Here is a 7110-nt window from a genome sequence, read left to right as displayed (position 1 = left end):
TTGTTTAAATTTCAAAGGAGGATAAAACCAGGAGCCATTTGTTTACATTCCAAAGACTGTAACAAGGAACAGATCTTTCCCAGAGAGAGTTTGCTTGCATTGGAGAGGACAGTTTTCTATCTTTTTTTTTTTTTTAAAAAGGAGAGTCACAGCTGTCCAGGGGTTCCTATATTAAGTTCTGAGATTCAGAATTTCAGAATTCCTGTCTCTGTGTACACATGGTGACATCTGCCCTTGTCTCTTTGTCCTGAAGGGCAGAACAGAGAGTGAGGATAAGCATAGTTATTGCTGTCAGTAACAATAAGCCTGATTTTTGATCACCAACCTAAGGCTTATTTTGAAAATAAAATAAACAGATAATGATAACTTAGAATTTTTCAGTGGTGTAATTTAGTAGAGGAGAAATCACAGACAAGCAAACAATTGATATAAGTCATGAATGATGAACTAGAGTTCATCAGGAAGTAGTAAAGAAGAACATTATAGGAAGAAGCAGCAAAATGGGCGAATAGATGAATACATTAAAACGAAATGTGGGGATACTGTAAGTATACAGGGAACTCTGGTGGCATAGTGCCTAAGGCATTTGACTGCTAACCAGAAGGCTGATGGTTCAAACCCACCAGTCATTCCTGAGAAGAAAGACTTGGCAATGTACTTCCATAGACATACTGCCTCAGAAACCCAAGGAGGGGTCGCTATGAGTCACAAGCATTTCACATGCTTGCCATTGAGGGTTTAGGTCTATTCCTAAATATGCCTGGCCAACCCTCTTCCTCTTCTAGAAAAGTAGCAGTGTTTTGCTATTATCAGTGTTGTCTCATAGTTTTACTATTTTAGGGTGGAAAAAATCAAACAAAACTAGAATTTTATCTTGAGGATAGTTTTTTGTTTTGTTTTGTTTTCCCCTAAATGTCAAAAACAATGTGAATTGAAATAGAGAATATTGGATTGCTCAGGGGCCTTAAAGCCAGCAAGTTACCAACTTGAACATGGGGATAGATAAAGTAAGTTGTTTCACATCACCCCATATAGGGAGAGATTCCCATCTGTAAAAACAAAGAGGTGATTCAGGGGAAAAAATCTCAGGGAGCAGGAAGGGCACAAAAATGGAAGAAACCTCACTGATGCTGATATAATTTTCTCCATCCCAGCCCTAATTTCAGCTGCCTCGGGCTGGTGGCTTCCCAGGGGATATTTCTGTGGTAAAGAGGCTTGAGCTATTTAATAACATATTTGGAAAGCTTTCTCAAGACCACTTTAAATGAAAAACATTAACTTAATGATATAAGAAGACAACCTTTACTCTTCGAATAATATTATTTTTGGAAGTATGCAAATATACATACAGAGTTATGGTGTTGTCAGGCACAGTCATAGAGATGCCAAAAGAAAAGTCTCTTACCCACAGTAGTAGTGATAATAAATATGTACATCTGAGTAGCACTTTCAGTGTAAAAACACTGTCAAAACATGGTCTCATTGGAGCCTCCCACAGCTTTTTGATACCTAAAAAAAAAAAAAAAGAAAAATCAAACTCATGCAGTCAGTCAGATCTGACTCATAGTGACCCCTCCTTGGGTTTTCTAGGCAGTATCTCTATGGAAGTAGATTGCCCAACCTTCCTTCTGAGGAGTGGCTGGTGGGTTTGAACCGCCAGCCTTCTGGTTAGCAGAAAAGTGCCTTAGGCACTATGCTACAAGATAGTTCATTACAAATAATGGTTCAAATCCTGGCTTTTCTACTTACCCACCATGTTATCTTAAACAAATTTCATAAACTCCTTGGAGCTCACTTTCCTTATTTATAAAGATAGGAAAACAAATATACACCTTGCAGAGTCAGTTGGAAGATAAGACCTTAAATGCAGAAATCAGCTAAATGAGGTTGGTGTAGTTGATTCTTAATAAAATATGCCTTTTGTTAGGTGGGGAGCTCTGGTGGTGTAGTGCCAAAGGCACTTGGCTACAAACCAGTGGGTTTGAACCACCAGCCGCTCCTTGGAAGGAAGGTTGGGCAATCTACTTCTGTAGTGATACCACCTTGGAAACCCAAGGAGGGGTCGTTACAAGTTGGGTCATACTCGATGGCACATAACAACAACAACAACAGTTCCATGAGGTAATCTTTGGTACTGACAAGGCCCATGGCTAAAAGTGACTTATTAAGTAACTCAGTGCACCACAACACTAATTTCAAAAGTAAATGCCTAATACTGCCATATTTTAACCTAATTCCAGAGAAACAGCATTGCATATATGACTCTCATTTCTCTCAACTACAAAGTGGGTAATAACAATGAATGTTCGAGAATTAGTGAGATAACATAAGTTTAGGTATTTTGTGAATTATTATATATTATTGTTATGTATCCACCACCTGTCTGTCATTTTGTTCAACTGTGGTGGCTTGTGTGTTGCAGTGAGGCAGGAGTCTATGCTGCTGGTATTTCAAATACTAGCAGAGTCACCCATGGTAGACAGGTTTCAGTGGAGCTTCCACAGTATGTCAGACTCAGAAGGAAGAGTCCATCCACTTCTCAAAGAATTTGCCAGTGAGAACCTTATGAATATCAGTGAAACACTGTCTTATATATTACTGGAAATCATTATGGACAGCTCTGAAACATTGTCTGATATAGTGCTGGAAGATGAGCCCCTCAGGTCAGAAGACTCAAAACATGACTGGGGAAGAGCTGCCTCTTCAAAGCATAGTCAACCTTAATGACATGGATGGTATAAAGATCTGGGGACCTTCATTTGCTGATGAGGCATGTCTCAAGATGGGAAGAAACAGCTGAAAGGATCCATTAATAATTGGAAGATGGAATGTATGAAGTACTAATCTGGAAGTTTTCAAAAATGAAATGAAACACAGAAGATCAATATTTTAGGTATTGGTGAGCTGAAATGGACTGCTTTTGATCATTTTGGATCAGACAACCATATCATCTATTATGCCAGGAATGACAAATTGAAGAAGTGTAAGTGGAATTCATTGTCAGAAAGAATATTTTGAGATCTCTCCTAAAATACAATGCTGTCAGTGATAGGATAATATGGATATATGCCTAGAAGAAAGACTGGTTAATTCTATTATTATTCAAATTTACACACCAATCACCAAAGCAGAAGACAAGGAAATTCAAGATTTTTTTACCAACTTCTACAGTCTGAAGTTGACCAAACATCCAATCAAGATGAATTAACTTTTACTGGTGATTAGAATGGGAAAGTTGGAAAAAAAGAAGAATCACCGGTAGTTGGAAAACATGTCTTGGTGATAGAAATGATGCCAGAGATTCCATGATAGAATTTTGCAAGACCAATGACTTATTCATTGCAAATACCTTTTTTCCACAACATAAACATAAAAAACCATAAACATAAAAAAAAATATGGACTTTGCCAGATGGAAAACATCAGAATCAGATCGACTACATCTGTGGAAAGAGGTGATGAAGAAGCTCAATATCTTCAGCCAAAATAAGGCTAGGAGCTGACCGTGGAACAGATTATCAACTGCTCATATGCATGTTCAAATTGAAGCTGAAGATGATTAAAACAAGTCCATGAGGGCCGAAATATGACCTAGATTATATTCCATCTGAATTTAAAGACCATCTGAAGAAAAGATTTGACTCAGTGAACACCAATGACTGAAAGCCAGATGAACTGTGACATGACATCAAGAACATTATACATGAGCAAAGCAAAAGGTCATTAAAAAAACTAGAAAAAATGAAAAGAACAAAATGGATGTCAGAAGAGACTCTGAAAATTGCCCTTGAGCAAGAGTAGTTAAAAACAAATGGAAGAAATGACAAGATAAAAAAGCTGAACAGAATATTTCAAAGAGCGGCTTGAGAAGACAAAGTCAATTATTATAATAAGATGTGAAAAGACCTGGAGTTAGAGAACCAAAAGGGAAGAACATGCTTGGCATTTCTCAAACTGAAAGAACTGAAGAAAAACTTCATACCTTTGAAAGACTTAAAGATTCTATGGGCAAAATATTGAATGACATAGGAAACATCAAAAGGTGGAAGGAATACATAGTGTTGGAGACCAAGAAAAAGACACCCAAAAGAACATGATTGCAAGGCACATGTTCTAATTACAGCGAAGAGATGACAAGTCCTCTCTTGTGATTGATGTTTGCTTTTACAGATGGCAATGCCTCTCTTGTAGTTGAATGTTTTGGTTTAAGAGATGGCAAGGTCTCTCCCACTGTTAAATGCTTAACTGGCAAAGCATCAAGTATTAAAAGTAGATGTTATTCTAACAGTCCATGTTTTATCTTATTGGGATGTTTCATACTTTGAGTCATTGTGTTCTAGTAAACATTTATCATTTTACACTCCTTATTTCTGAGGAGACTTCTGTGATTGTTTTAATGCTGACCTGTTGTCCTTGAGCACATAGAGGAGTAAACTTTAGCTCTATAGAGAATAAGCTGATTTTATGGATTCCAAGACTAATGATGTAATCATGTACAAACATATAAATAAAGTAGAACAAGGGCATCACTTATTTTGGTCATGCTGTCAGAAGGGACCATTCCTTGGAGAAGGATGTCATGCTTGGTAGGGTGAAGGGTCAATGAAAGAGGGAGAGGCCTTCAATGAGATGGATTGACACGGTGGCTGCGATGATGGGGTCAAGTATAGCAGGGAACATGGAGCTGGCGTGGGATTGGGCAGTGTTTCGTTCTGCTGTGCATGGGGTCACTATGAGTCGGAAATGACTCGATGGCACCTAACAACAACAACAAGAACAAAAGCATCAGGGGTCGCTCTTACAGAATATGCAGGGTGTCTGCCTGGCCCCTGTTCCTTTTAAATAAAAAAGAAACCATTAATCCTTTTGTGTCGCTTCATTTCATGACCTGTGCAGTTTTGCTGGACACAGTAATACAGAGTCAGTGTACCAAAAATAATTAGTTGATGGTCATCTGTTTCAGCAGGTGTCATATGATGAAGAACCAATGATGTTGAAGGAAGAAGTCAAAGCTGCACTGAAGGAATTGGTGAAAAACAAATCTCCAGGAATTGACGGAATACCCATTGAGATGTTCAACAAACAGTTACCTGGCCAACTGACTGTAAGAGATCCATGTATGTACCCATTCCAAAGAAAGGTGACCCCACAAAATGTGGAAATTATAGAATAATGTCATTAATATCGCACACAAGTAAAATCTTGTTGTTGTTATTGTTGTTGTTGTTATGTGCTGTTGAGTCGGACCCAACTCATAGCTACCCCTCCTTGGGTTTCTGAGGCAGTATTACTATGGAAGTAGATTGCCCCATCTTCCTTCCGAGGAGTGGCTGGTGGGATTGAACCACCAGCCTTCTGGTTAGCAGTCAAGTGCCTTAGGCACTATGCTACCTTCAGAAATGGTTGCAGGGGTCTATCGACAGAGAGCTTCCAGAAATGTAAGCTGGATTCAGAAGAGGATGTGGAATGAGGGATATCATTGCTGATGGAAGATAGATCTTGGCTGAAAGCATAGAATACCAGAAAGGTGTTTACTTGTGTTTTATTGACTATGCAAAACATTTAACTGTATGGATCATAACAAATTATGGATGACACTGAGAAGAATGGGAATTCCAGAATACTTAATTGTGCTTATGAAGAACCTGTACATTGGTCAGGAAGCTGTCATTCAAACAGAACAAGGGAATATTGCATGGTTAAAATCAGGAAGAGAGTGCAACAGGTTGTATCCTTTCACCATACTTGTTAAATCTGTATGCTGAGCAAATAATCTAAGAAGCTAGACTGTATGAAGAAGAACTTGGCATCAGGATTGAAGGAAGATTCATTAACAACTTGTAATATGTAGATGACACAACCTTTCTTGCTGAAAATAAAGATGACATGAAGCACTTACTGTGAAGATTAAAGACTACAGTCTGCAGAATAGATTACACATCAATATAAAGAAATTGAAAATCCTCACAACTGGACCAAATAAGCAGCATCACAATAAATGGAGAGAAGCTTGAAGTTGTCAAAGATTTCATATTACTTGGATCCACAATCAACAACCATGGAAGCAGCAGTCAAGAAATCAGATGTCAAAGATGGAGGAATAGGCAGACAAGCGACACAGACCCTCTTCAACAAAGAAAAGAAAAATCAATTGACAGAGATACAGAAGATAATCCTGGAGCCCTGATCTTTGAAAGGAACTATATAGAAGTGGATTAGGCACCAACTAGTGTAAAAACATGAATGAAAACAGTGAGTACAGAGATGGTTGGAGCTGCGGACTGTCAGCTACTCTGATGAGACCAACAGCCTGAATATTTTCAAGTGGTGTTGGGACCTGAGAATTGACCTAAATATCACTCCTGGTCACCAAGGGCTGCAAGGACAAAGGACAACTTCTCTGGTGGTCTATGACTAGGAAAAGAAATAGCAAGGAGGGAGACAATCTGAGCTGTGGACTTTCTGCTGTCCAGAGGGTGCAGCCATTTTGAATGTTTACAAGCAGAAGCCATTTTGTATATTTAAAGTGACCAAAGGCACAGCCATTTTGAATGTTTACAAGTGGCAAACATTTTGGATTTTAAAGTGATAGCATTCTCATTCTGATTCCAGGGACCTAAGAACAGGTTCTGTTTGCCAGGGTCAGCAAGGACATACGAGAGGCTGACAACAGGAAAGGAGACAGGTGGTGAGTGTATAAGAACTGTCAACTAGTGAATAGAGGAACACAGCATAGTACCCTGACTGTATAGATAACGTAGAAACAAAACAAAGAAAACAAAAATTGTGAGCAAGTCACTCCAACATATAATCACCAACTAAATATAAACACAAAAATGTCACAATGCCTAGGAGACAACAGAGCATCACAGTCCACACAAAGAAGCAAGATAAAGCAGGAGAAACAAGGGACCAGGATATAGACCCAAAACACATCTCTGAGGAAGATGCAGCATTGGAACTCCATGATAAGGAATTCAAAAGAATCATATTTAGGTATCTTCAAAGGATTGAGAGACAGACCAAGGAAAACACAGACAAGACCCTAGAAGAATTTTGGAAGAAAATACAAGAACAAAATGACAAAATAAATGAAAAATTAGAAATTATT

General features: G+C 38.4%; 1 pseudogene; it reads left to right on the top strand.

Annotated features, from left to right (window-relative positions):
* Positions 1-512: 512 nt before the first annotated feature.
* The window catches only part of LOC103206460, a 10312-nt pseudogene continuing 3714 nt past the window's right edge, over positions 513-7110 (top strand).

The sequence above is a fragment of the Orycteropus afer genome, unplaced genomic scaffold (genome assembly GCF_000298275.1).
Source record: "Orycteropus afer afer isolate SDZICR_OR568_19922 unplaced genomic scaffold, OryAfe1.0 scaffold00318, whole genome shotgun sequence".
In the NCBI taxonomy this organism is placed as follows: Eukaryota; Metazoa; Chordata; class Mammalia; order Tubulidentata; family Orycteropodidae; genus Orycteropus; species Orycteropus afer.
This window is presented reverse-complemented; position numbering and strand designations above follow the sequence as displayed.